The sequence below is a fragment of the Pituophis catenifer genome, unplaced genomic scaffold (assembly GCF_029215685.1).
Source record: "Pituophis catenifer annectens isolate HBS135680 unplaced genomic scaffold, rPitCat1.0.hap2 SCAF_8, whole genome shotgun sequence".
Taxonomy (NCBI): domain Eukaryota; kingdom Metazoa; phylum Chordata; class Lepidosauria; order Squamata; family Colubridae; genus Pituophis; species Pituophis catenifer.
In genome coordinates, this window is record NW_027256888.1 from 47,143,982 (window position 1) to 47,157,720 (window position 13,739).

The following is a 13,739-nucleotide window of genomic DNA, read 5'->3' on the forward strand; positions in this document are numbered from 1 at the left end:
GTGTCCTTTTAAAGAAAGTAGGCTTCCCATGTGTCAGCCAGAGAGCCTTTTTCTTCCTTTTATAAAGCAGCTGACAATATTGGGATGTGCACATTTTCCCTGCACCAGTTCCACTATACATTCTTCTTCTTTCCCCAAAAGGCAGGTCCCTCGATGCAAAACTCCAGAAGATAGTAGCTCTGTTTGTGTTAATGGAACATGACATCTTCAGCTTGCTGGGCTGCAAAGAGTTAAAAGCAGACAGTTTCCAAGTGCAATGGTTTCCCTGTCCCTCCCTCCGGCTCCCTCTCTCTTTTTCTTGCCTCCTCCTCCTCCCCACCCTATTTCTGTCTCTCTTCTCCACCCCCTCCCTCTAGTTTTGGCAGGGGATTAAAGTAGCTCCCCCCTGTGGCAGCAGTGACCCAGAAATGAGTTTGATTCACAGAGTCCTTCCTCCATAACAAGTAAAAACGTCAGTCAGAGTGAGAGTCTCTCGCTCTCGCTCTTTTCCCCCTCGGTGTGAGTGCGTGTGTGTGTGTGTATGTATGTGTATGTGCGTGTGCGAGTGTGAAGAGAGACACAATCTGCTCCCATTCTCCAATGCTTGTCTGAACTCATGAGGCAGCACGGAGCCCTTCGCGCAGAGAAACTCCAACCTGACTGGCAACCATCTCGGCGGCAACAGCAGCAGGTAACTGTGGCCAGGCAGTTCCTTACGTTCGCCTTTCCGCCCGTCGCCGCAGAAGGAGCTGCCTTGCACAGCCATGTTTGATGTGTGGTGGTGGGGCTTTTTTTTTTTTCCGCTCGCCTAGCTTTGGAGTTCTCCAGAAGCAGCTAGAGAGCAATTTAATGCCGAAGGTCGCTGCCTAGTGGAAATAATATAGTACGTCATTAATATGGCGCCAAAAGATTTGCTTCTTGATAGGGAGCAAAAAGAGGAGGCAGTTGAGTTGCAGCTTCGCTATCCCATAAGCAACTTGTACATTGCTGGGGAGGAAAGGGGTGGGGGCAAGGGAGGAGGAAGGGGGGAAAAAACCCGATTTTTTGGAACGGTTGAGAACATCCGAATTGAAGGAGGGGGGAGGGGAAGGGGAGTTAAGGGCTGGCTGTATATTCTGTCGCTGCAGACTTCGCTTTTGGCAAACCAGAAGCTTCTTAGGATGAACCAGATGAATGAATCGGGTTGCAGAGTGGTTAATAAGAAGAATAAATATGACAATAATGTTGGGCTGTTCCTTCCGGTCTTAGGGACTATTTTGTAATCGATCCAGAGACTTTTGCCACAGTTTTCTTTGTGGGTGAGGAGGACGGGCCACCCTAAAAACGCATCCACGCTGAATGAGAGAGAGAGAGATCAGCCGTAACGGAAAAGTGAGGCGCGTTTTAACAACTTGGAAGACAGATGGCAATGGCAGAGCACAGGTCCTTTTTAGACAGCTTTAAAAAGCAGGGGGAGGGGTGGCCAGAGCCAGAATCTGTCGCCGTGTCACCCACATGTTCGGAATATCCGTTGCAGTAATTCAAGGGCAAGAAGGATACGGAGGGATAAGATGATAAAACACCTTTTACTGACAAATGCTCCTTTTCTTAATAAATCAGATTTGGCTCCACATTTGTTTGGACGCCGTGGTACGGCGCTGTATTTCTGGAGACGAGCATCTTAGGGGATTTTTAGTTAAATGGGCACCTGGATTCTTTAATAAAATAAAATAAAACCAGCCTGATACTCGCACCAGAAGCCCGAAATGCTTTTCCCGCGCCTGTTGGACTGCAAGTGGGAAGACCCCGAAAGTGCACGTGTTAAGGAAGTGTGAGCATATGGATAGCATGAAAACAAGGGGTGTGTGGTGCGTTTAGCAACGGAGCGTGTTGTTCAGGCGCTATTCTGCTGGGTGGCAGCAGATTGTCAATGCTCAACGCCGCCGCCGTTGCTGGTGGCGCAAATGATTAACGCAGGGAGAGAGGACGAAACGTGGAATGCTGCCTGGGATTCGAAGCTCTTCAGAAGAGTCTCATTTGCTACACTCATTAGCCCCTCCGCCCCCGTAAGGAGGCGGGGTTTCTTCGCTGGGCTACGCTCGAAGGCAAGGAATCTTGGGTGGTTGGCAGAATAGCCGGCTGGCGGGTCAACAGGCAGGTGCGCGGCGTCAGCAAAAACCTGAACTTCTCCATTCTTTCTGAGCAATCTTACTCCTCCCTTTTTACCGAAGGGGGGGCACTTAAATACCTGCGCCGTTGCTGTGCAGCCACAAACACTCGCATGTGTCTGTGTGTGTGGGGGGCGGGGGTGCAAACTTTTCAAAGCACTCTTCACCCCGAGGGTTGGGATTTGTTCTCAAATCCCTCTGAATGAATTAGTCGCGGAGCTTGGCAGTTGCGTCTCAGTAGAGTCGTGAAACACTACCGTGGGGCTTTTCAGAGGTAACGTCGGATGCTGGTGGACAAGTCGTTTCCCCCCCCCTTCCCTTCCTCCCCACTTGGGAAATCGTACAGGGGTAGCATGATTGGTAATGCAGTGCTTCGTATTAGAAACGTCAGAAGGTTGCACCCGAGCGGACTGGTCTGAGCTAAGAAATCCCCGATTTGCGACGTTACTTATTAACGGGGGTAAAATAGGTCAATGAAAGAACGGTGGATAGGACGGGCGGAACTCAAGCTCAGTTGGAGGGGTGTGGAAACACGTTTCCCCTCTCCGCATCAAGGCAAAGAAAATGGATGTAGGCGATGGTGTGTTCAAATAGCTACTTCTTTGCCACCGAACGGGCCGTGGCCGGCTCCTCCCGCCTTCAGGAGGAGCGATGTGGGTGGGGAGGAAGAAAATGCATCAAGCGTTTTTACGAAATTAGACAAAGCCCCCCGGGGCCTTTCTACATGCCCATCACCTTATCACTTTCTACCTTCGATCTTTGCAAGATGCTGGAGAAGCGTTTACGTTTCTTAGTCCCTTTCAACCATCCTTTATTACGGGGCTTCTATCTTACGTGCTCCCCCCCCCCCAAATCGCTTCTCTCTAGCGAGTGGGAACTAGAGGGCGTTGATTTGTTTGCAACTGCTTGCTGAATGATTTCCTCTTGACGGGGTGATACAGTTTCCAGAACTGTCGAGTGGTGGGAGGAGAGAGACGGGCGAACTGCGGGTGGGAGCAGAGAAGCAGGGCCTGGGAGATATTCGCGGCTCTTGCCGCTCAATCCACGAACCCTCCCCGCCCCTCTTTCCCCAGACGTTACAACATGGAGATCAAGGGGGAGGGCTGCGCTACAGCTTTGCGCGAGCAGCGATGGATTTGGGAAGCGAAGCTCCGCCGGGAACACCAAGTTTGATTTGCAACCGGGGCTGTGCGGATTGGTGCAGCTGGGAAAGAGGGCGGAGCGGAAGAAGAGAGACTGGAGGATGCGCCGCGGGGGCTTGATCAGTTTCAAATGCAGAGACTTGTAACGGTGATATTGCTGGCGTTTGGCTGGTCAGCCGCCTCTTTCCCGCCCCCCAACTCGGTTCGCGGAGCTTCCTCTGGAGAGGAGGCTTGTCCTTTCTGTACTATCCGTCTACTTAACTCTTGGCGGTTTAGGGTGTTGTTACTGCATTGACCGAGTGATGGATTGAAAAGGTCGTGTTAAGAGCAACGGTTCACCTGTGGAATTTGAAAAATTGGTGAGCTGGTGTAGGATTGGTGTAGCTTTTTATTTGCTGTAGTCTCCTAATTCGGATGCTGATGATGAGAGAGTGAGAATGAATTCTGTGACTGCTCTTCTAAGATCCTACATCTAGAAATGTCATCAGGAAGCTTAAGATCCAGCTTGAGAATTAATCCCTTTCATCTCTCAAATAAGACCCTCCTGTTAAATCAAAGCCAAGTGGAGAATCCATACTTTGAAGGCAAACAGATTTGTGGGATTTCTTGGAATCTTTGCCCACTCCTAAGAAGCTCAAAGCAGTGAAGTGTGTTCACAAACTAATTCTTGTGGGTACTTAATTTTGCAGAAAGAAGTGATGTAGGTTATATTTACAACAAGAGTACAAAAAATCACTTTAGGTAGATACTTTTACTTATCTCAGATGACAATCTGATAACTCGATTTATAGGTAAAGTTGAATTCTTTTTGCATTTAAAATAGTGAATTTACAACTTCTAATTACTCCATAGAGATGTTATAGATTAGGTTGTCATATTGATTTTGTATCTTCAGAATGTATGCCTTGAAATATTCATATTAATTAAAATAACACAAAGAATAACTTGGCTGTTGAATTTTTGAATTTATTCATAGCATACTGAGTACAGGTAGTCTTTGACTTAGAGCAGTTTGTTTAGTGCCATTTGAAATTACAATGACACTGAAAAGAGTGACTTATGAATATTTTTCATACTTATGACTGTTGCAACATCCTCAAAATTTAGCCACTTGGCAACCGACTTATATTTATGGCAGTTGCAGTGACCTGAGGTCCTGTATTCACCTTTTGCAACCTTCCGACAGGCAATGTTAATGAGGAAGGTAGATTCATTTAATAACTGTGTTACTAACTTAACAACTGCAGTGATTCACTTAACAACTGTGGCAAGTAAAATTTATTTATTATTTATTTATTTATTATTTATATGCCATCCCTCTCCGAAGACCCAGGGTGGCTCACAATCAAAAAATCACTATAAAAACACTTAAAAATTAAAGACATTAAAACTCATTCACATCATTCATGGCCGGATCTCGTCAGATCACAAAGCGAGATCAACAGCCCCAGGCCTGCCGGAAAAGCCAGGTCTTCACCGCTTTTCGGAAGGCCAATAGGGTGGGGATGGTCCAGATCTCAGGAGGTAACTGGTTCCAGAGAACGGGGATAAAACTCACTTAACAAATGTCCCAGTAAAACAAATTTTGGGCTCAGGTGTAGTTGTAAGTCAAGGACTATCTGTACACCATTGTGATACATAATTGTAAATATAGCTTAGAATCAAATAATTTCCATTGCTCTTAATGTCATAAACACAATCTGGACTCAGACTTGCTAAAGTTAAATTGTCATTGCTACAGTTTAGCTTAGCTGATCTGGAAAAAGTATGTATTTGCACCATCTTCTGCTGATATTCACACTTGTATGTCTGTTCTCTATTAATAGTAGTTCTGTGTTCTAAAGGAGTGGTCCACAACCTTTATGGCTCTGCGGATCAGCGTAGGAAAGAGGATGGATTTGTACTTGCGCAAATAAAGCTTTGTGTGCTCGCCTGCCACTTGTGTGCCCAGTTCCCAATAAGATGGACCAGCACCAGGCCGTGGACCAGGGATTTGGGACCCCTGTTCTAAAATGGGCTCTGTCTTGTGAGAAACTTCCACTCAAAGATATTTTATGCAACAAGCGATGCAGATTTTCAAAACAGACTTCTGTAGTCTGCAATTTTCAGTCCAGTTCTACTGATATTAACATAGATGCTTAAATTAAAATCACAAAAGTTTTCTTCCTGCTTCTTTCATTTGGTATTGTATAGTAAAATCAATCACATGTGGCTGTGGTGTCGGATTTTATTTCTTACTGAAAATGTATTCAGGTGATGATTCCTCATACCATTAATTGTCAAATAAATCTGATGGGGAAGAGCTAGTTTAATCTAGATAGATAGATATAATCCAATTTATTTCTGCCAAAATCCTTGATAATTGGTTAAATCAAAGAAACTAGTACATTCTTTGGTGATCACTGCAATCAATAGACAGAAAAATACTTCTTTCTTTGACATAATATTTTGTAGTGCCAAAATATTTTCTAAAAGACATTGAGAATTTATGTGGAGATTTATTATTTTGTGTTCTTGTTTATGTTAAGTCCCAATCAGGAAGTGTAGTTCTGACTGTCAAAATGTTTGAAACTGAGTACTTGGTATACAGCTCATGTAACTTCAATACTAGTGTGTGTTGCAGGACAAGATTCTTCTTGCATTCTTGTGCTGTTCCTGTAGTGGCTTTATGCAATTTATTTTAGAGTTTGTTTTAACACTGCTTCTAGTTAATGATTTGTCAGAACTAGAATTATAAATCCTTTTTACCCAGAGGTTTATGGAAGTCATTAAAATTACTCTAGGAGGAAACAAGTTATAAAAGCTTTGACCTGGGGATAACGCATTTAATGCCCATATAAAATGTTTCCCTTCATCCATTAAAAAATAATTGTAGTCGCTTTCAAGCTACATTTTTCCCATATGCTGTTGATCAATCTATCAGACTCTTGATCGTGTATACTGGTACTCTGTATTAATATCCTTGAGAAATGAAAATATATTTGATTTATTTTATGTGTGTTTTATAGTACCTAATGTATAGTTAAAACTAAGTCTGTCTGAATACACTGTTAATTCAGTAGGCGAAGAGCAATCCTATTAATTTGGTTTGGGCAATTCCAGTGCTTTCTGAACTCTCACTGGAGGTTATTGACAGGTGGGAAATGGGAGGGGAAAATGGCGTCTTCTGTAGGAAATACATTTAGGCCTCTTCTTCGTTTTAATGGATTTATTTCTAAATGGCTAAGGTAAATATTTTGTGCAGTATTCTTTTGTATTGGGAAGTCTGATGATCAAACATTTGCAGGGTTTTTTTATTTAGTGATGTTATTACAATCTAAGTGAAAGGTGCATAACTTTTGGGGCCCAACTGCCATACTTGGTCTCTAAATGTCATTCTAAGAGCCTCATTACAAAATACAGAATTGGTTTAATATAATTTTATATTTAATTCATTGCAGTATAAAATTATTATTATTTCCCATGTGTTAATCCCTTTTATTTTCCATCTCATTACAAGTATTTGAGCAATTTTCTGACAACATCTAAGGATGCCCTGGTTTCTTAGTTTAAATATTCTTAGATTAAAGAATAGTGTATGTGATCAGAAACTTGAATGCTTAATTTGAACTTTTTTGGAGAAGGAGGAGCAGGTATGACATAGAAATGAAGATCTATAGCATGCTACTGATATCAGTTTCCTTCTTTTATCAGATTATTACATGAGGGAAACCAAGATAACTTTGCAATGAACCCATCAAAATGGCAAAGGAGAAAAACTTATATTGAGAAATAAATTGAGAACTTTAGGAAATATGACGAGACATTTATTTATTTATTTTAAACATGTGTATAGCCTCAGGAGGAAGAGTGTTCCAAAGAGCAGGAGCTGCCATGGAAAAGTACATACCTGGTTCTCATTAGGTGCCAGTGGAAGGAACTAGGAGTATGCCCACCTTAACTAACCTGATAGGACAGGTAGATGTCCTTAGGGACATTGTATATTGTGTTGAAAGCAGAAATGGTTAAGTTGTGGTTTGGAGGAATATATGGGGGAAATTGTTTGGTTTATTATTATTGGTAAATATAATTAATTGATTTGTAAGAAATTGGATTGCATGGAAATAATTGGAATATTCATGTTCATATTGATTAATATATAAAAAGGTAGTTATATAACTAATTGATTTATATTAAAATGTTGAATTTATATTAAACAACTGTAATATTACATAATTAACCAATGTGGGGATGGATATAAAAATAGATGACAATGGGAAGGGGTATAATATAGAATAGAAAGGAAAAATTGAATTTGATTAAGATTAGAGATGAGGATGAAGGGTAATATTGGTTTTTTACAAAAATAGATGAGGAATAAATGTGGCAAAAAGGAAATATAGAAATTGTAAATTTAATTGAAATGACTAAACACTGTTTAAATTTGTGAACCGGCCAAATACTCTGTTCAAAGAAAATACATTGTATGTTTGTATGTGTGTTTCTAATTATTGTTATTTATTCATATTTGTTCTCTTTTATTCTTTAAAGTTTAACAATTCATTCTTTATCTTAATATCTTTATATTTGTTTGGGGTTGGCTTTCTTCCCTTTCATCTTTTTTATTGTGCAGCAATCTTTCTCCTCAAACCTACCACCTCTCTCTTTTCTTTCCTTCTTACTTTCTCTTCCTCCCCCTTTTCTTCTCCTCCCTGCTTCCTCTTCCTTTCTCCTTCTCCTCCTCTCTTCCTCCCTCTCTTAGCCTCCCTCCTCCTCTAATTTCCCTTCCCTTCCTTCATCCCTCTCTATTGCTGTATCTTTTTATGCATATGGACTACTCAGTGGGCTGAAAAAGTTATTTCTGACTGGTCCTCGCACTTTTGACCAGTCCTTGAACTTACAACTGTCCTTACATTTTACCTTTTTGCCCTATCTTGTCACCATGATGAAGAGAAGCAGTTGTGAAATGAGTGACACGGTTGTTAAGAATGCTGCAATGGGCATAAATGATGACCAGTCATAAGTGCGAAGACCAGTCAAAAGTGCGAGGACCTGTCAGAAATGACTTTTTTCAGCCCTCTGAGTAGTCCCTATACACATAGCCATGGCCACCTGGTCACATGACAGCTAGCCACGCCCACCCAGTCACATGACCTCCAAGCCACGCTCACAAAATAAGCCACGCCCACAGAACCGGTAGTAAAAAATTTAGAACCCACCCCTGGTTGGGGGTCACCACAACATGAGGAACTGTATTAAAGGGTCGTGGCATTAGGAAGGTTGAGAACCACTGCTTTAGAGAGACTACCACAGTCATACAAAGCTTAGGTAACTCTTTGTAAGTAATTCCTTTTTAAGTATATAAATATCTTCAGGTCACGTTATGTACCAAACTAATTTTTAAACTCTTAGCAGTCTGTGGGCTAGTGGATGTTTCCAGGAAAACTATTAAAATAGCATAATGTATCTACTTAAATTATATATATATCAGTGGTGGGTTGCCCCTAGTTTGCACTGGTTCTATAGAACCGGTAGTAAAACCGGTGGGAGACTCTGCCCAGTGACCCCAAAGTCAAGGTAAGTAGAACCCACCCTGATATATATGTATAAACACACATATACAGAGAGAGAGAGAGAGAGCTAGCATTTTCTCTGTTGGAAGAGGTAGACCAACTATACCTATCCCATAATCAAGAAGACCTGGATGTGCAGCCAATATCTGAAGTTGGAATGTCACCACCACCTTCTTTATTACAAAGCTGCTGATATGAGGCATAAGATTATGGGTAAACTTGCTATAATCAACCCTTGAGACCAATTACCAAGGCTCAGCAGAGAAGTATGATCAGATAATATGCTAGAAGATGTCAACAGGACCCTCACAACAATCCCTATTATCATGATAACTCAGATCAGTGAACTGATACACGCTACATCTGCTGTAATCCTGGAGATGCTTGGCTAGAGAATCAAGTAGTACATTCCCCTCCCCGAAAAATAATGTTAGAGATCAAAGCAAAGGTTAACCAGCTGGTAGAATTACAGAAAGGTGTGAAGATTAGGGATAACACTTAGCTACTGAAAAAATACAAGAGCCTGACTCCATCTGTAGCCATTGAGACTTTTAAACAAAAGCTTACAACACTGGCTATCAGGCTAAGGAGATACACTAGAGAAACAAAGGCCAAGAAGGTAAATGTCCTGTTCTCCAGTGCAGTATCACAGTAACAGCAGAGCTACTAACAGCAGCAACTGAACTGTATTGGAAGGATGTATGGGAGAAAGAGAAGACGCATGACAGCAGTGCAAAGTGGATGCAGGACCTGAGAACTGACCACAGCAATTTCCCAGAAAAGGAACCAGTCATCATTACAGTAGCAGCAATCCAATAGTGGGTTAAGCATATGAAGAATTGGACAGCATCCATCCTAGAGCACTACTGGCTAAAGATGCTAACAGCAGTGCATGAATGCCTAGCACCACTGATGAACCATTTGCTAGCAGCAGGCTCTCATCCAGACTGGCTAAACTAAAGAAGGATAGTGCTGATCATAAAAGACATCCACAAGGGAATGGTACCAACCAACTCCCAGCTAATAACTTGCTTCCTCAAAACAGGGAAAGACTTATCAGACATTATAGCAAACTACAGGACCATATGGGGCAGTACATAAACACAGCTCAGAAAGGCATTAGAAACAATAGAGGCTCAAACACAAGTTGTTCATAGAGCAACCACCTAAAAATCAAGATCTAGATAGATCATTATGAGCACAGCTTGGATTGAGTACAGGAAAGCAACTCAATGCAACACACATGTAAATGCCTAGCATACAATGTTAACAGGACACTAAGAACTCCAAGAACTCAATGCGACTATGGAAGACAACACTAGAAATCAACTAAACACAGCGCACACAAGTGTTTATCAAGTGCAGCATATACCAAAATGACACACTGTCTCTGCTGCTCTTCTCCATTGGCTTGACCTTAAGCCTCCTCAGCCAGATAATCACAAAGAATGAATATGGATGCAAGTTTAAGAGTGGAGCTAGTATCAGATACCTCTTACACATGAATGACATCAAGTTGTATGCAAAGAATGAACAAGACATCAACTCACTGATCCACTTGATCTGGATCTACATTGAGGACATTGGGATGTCATTTGCACTAGATAATTATAGCCAGATGGTAGTCAAGAGAGGGAAAGTAGTTTAGATTGATGGGGTGGAACTACTAATGGATCACATAGCAATACATACAGACCAGCTATAAGTACCTTGGTACCCCCAGACAGAAAGTACAATGAGGAGGCAAGGAAGATAGCAACATCCAAGTACCACCAAAGGATTATATAGGCTCTGAAGAACGAGCTCAGTGGGAAGAATAAATCCACTCCATCAACATGTACGTTGGTATAGTGAGCTGGCCAAAAAAGGCATGGAAGCTGTGAATGTGAACAGCCAGAGACTTTTCACAACATATGGAGGTTTCTATCCCAAGTCCAGCACCCAGACACTGTACACCAGACAGAAAAGGGTGGTTGGGGGTGAATGTCAAAGCTACGGTCCTGGATGAAATTCAGAACATCCAGGAATGCATCAATAAGATAGTGCCCCAAAATGAGAAAGTTAAGGCAGCACAAGAACAAGCACTAAGCACCAAATATATAGAAGAAGGGTTCTAGCAGGACCCAAGGTGTAAACTTGCAGAGGCCTCAGAGACAGTCCAACATGTAGTGACAGGTGTAAGATGCAGAAACAGCATATACAGTACTTAACAGCCAATCAAGTAGCTGATATTGTGTACAGAAACATTTGTAGAGAATATGGACTAGATCTTCTAAGTCTAGGTGGGTGATCCCATAGAAGGTTGTGGAAAATAAGGTTAAGATCCTATGGGATTTTTGGATCCAGATAGACAGGCAGGTACTGGCTAATCAACCAGACATCATGGTAATAGACAAATACCAGAAGACAGCAGTGGTGATAGATATAGCAATGCCAAGTGATAGCAACACCAGGAATGAGGAACTGGACAGGATGTAGAAAATAAAGATCAAAGTGGCCCCAGTAGTGATAGGAACACTTGGGCTGTGATTCCTAAGCTAAGTAGCTCCAACAGATCCCATGAATGCCATTGGAGTTCTCTTTCCAGAAGAGTGCAGTACTACAAATAGCTAAGATCCTACACAGAATCCTCAACTAGACTTCAGAGGCCCCAACATTGAGGAAGACACAGACCGCGTCTCATCACATAAGCGTGAGAAGGAAATTATCTTTTCATGAATACCATTTTTAACAAGCACTTGGAGATTTGTCACAGACTGTACAGTCATATGCTTCAGTATTCAACTGCTTCAAAACTCATCAAATTTGGTGTTTTGAGGCACAAATCTTGCCTCGGTACTCATCTTTCTCCTGGTTCTCAACATGCAAGATAGAACTTGCGGATCTCAGCTGCTTTGTGACTTATTACTCCTTCTGGCTGAAATAAAGGGTCATGTAAGTCACGTGATTTGCTCTATACCCATTGTATTTAGTACTTGTGCCTCCTGGAATGAATCCCAAATGAGTACTGAAGAACCACTAAATTTGTTTTCAAGGGTTTTTTAATTGAGTAAGGTAGATTATGATACTGATTTATTTATTTTGTTGCATTGTACATAAGGAGAGTTAGTGCTTCATTCCGTTCCTTCTTTGCCACATATATAGCATTTTAAAAGCTTCCATTGTCACCAGTTGGGCTTTTTAAATACTTGTTACAGCCAAGGATCTTAGTGGATAGAAAGAAGCAGGCAAGCTGATTCAAGAGACCTATGGCATATGATTAGCCTGTGGAAGGTTACAACTTCTTTTCCATAGTTCAATGTGTTGTGGATTACTTTGCATAACTCCTGCATGGAGAAAATCTGTCTAGTTCACCATCATGCCACGTACCCAAATTTACTGCATTTCTTATATTGAGGGATTTTTTTCTCCCTCCCTCCATATCTCTTACTGAAATATAGGGAAAGACAGCCAGTGATCATTCTCTGACTATCTGCATAGAAAAATTTGGTCCTATGAAAGAGAAGAGTAGGAGAAAGGTCTTTTCTCCATTGCATGCCATTTAGATTCCTACTGTTGTTCTTGAACCTGAAGTGCTGCTACAGTTTCTGTTCCTAAGTCATAATAAGGGATCATTCATTAAAATGGGAACTATTTTGTCCCTAGTATATGTTTAAGTAGAGACAAGTAGTTCTTGACTTACAACTTGTCACTTAATGAATATCTGAAATTACAACAGACCTTCTCCCTGCATTCACACGATCGCAACCAGACCATCTTTATGACTATTTAAACCCTCCTGTCATGTGATTGATGTGCAACAATTTTTGCTGATTCCCGGGGTTTACTTTCAGTTTTCAGCAAAAAAAAAAAAAAAAAAAAGCCCATTGGGTAAAATGATTTTCTTAACAAGTTGGTGTTAAGGGTCCAGTCACATGATGCCTCGACTTAGTATTGGAACAATTTACAACTAATTCTGGACTCAATTTAGGTTAATAAGAGAAGGGTTACCTGTTTAGGGTTTTCTTTTTATTATCAATCTTGTATTGTTCAAGTCTCAGATCTACAAAAGGTTTTAAGAACCATGTTACTCATATCTAGATGCCATATATAGGCAAGGTTATGGAGGCTCTGTTGCAATTCCTATGACTTGGCTACTATTAAAGGCATAAAATAGGGACTGGGAGTGGGGGGCACCGTCTTGCGGTGGTTCTCCTATCTCTCCGACCGGTTGCAATCTGTGTTGACGGGGGCAGTGGTCGACCCCGAGGCGCCTTGTTTGTGGGGTGCCACAAGGGTTGGTCCTCTCGCCCCTCCTGTTCAACATTTATGTGAAGCCGCTGGGTGAGATCATCCGTGGTTTTGGGGTAGAGTTCCATCAGTACGCTGATGATACTCAGCTGTACATCTCCACCCCAGACCATCCCAACGATGCCTTGGAAGTGATGTCCCAGTGCCTGGAGGCCGTGCGGGTCTGGATGGGGAGAAACAGGCTTCGACTCAACCCTTCCAAGACCGAGTGGCTGTGGCTGCCGGGTCCCGGTATAGCCAGCAGGCGCCATCGCTGGTTATTGGGGACGAATCATTGGCCCCCACGGAACGGGCTCGCAATTTGGGCGTCCTCTTGGACGCACGGCTGTCTTTAGAAGAGCATATGACGGCCGTGGCCAGTGGGGCTTTCTATCAGGTTCGCCTGATACGCCAGTTGCGCCCCTTTCTGGATCGGGACTCCCTACGCACGGTCACTCAAGCACTCGTCACTTCTCGTCTGGACTATTGTAACGCTCTCTACATGGGGCTCCCCTTGGGGTGCACCCGGAGGCTCCAACTGGTCCAGAATGCGGCCACGCGGGGGATTATGGGAGCAACTGGGCACTCCCATGTAACTCCTCTCCTGTGCGAGCTGCATTGGCTTCCGGTGGACTTCCAGGTGCGCTTCA

General features: G+C 42.4%; 1 protein-coding gene across 2 annotated transcripts in view; it reads left to right on the forward strand.

The window, feature by feature from the left end:
• The first annotated feature begins 449 nt into the window (after nt 1-449).
• Nucleotides 450-13,739, forward strand: part of JADE1 (jade family PHD finger 1) — a 77,006-nt gene continuing 63,716 nt past the window's right edge. For both annotated transcript variants that reach the window (XM_070949007.1, XM_070949008.1), the window contains exon 1: nt 450-670. The gene's annotated coding sequence lies outside the window, so the exon portion shown is untranslated. The remainder of the gene's footprint in view (nt 671-13,739) is intronic.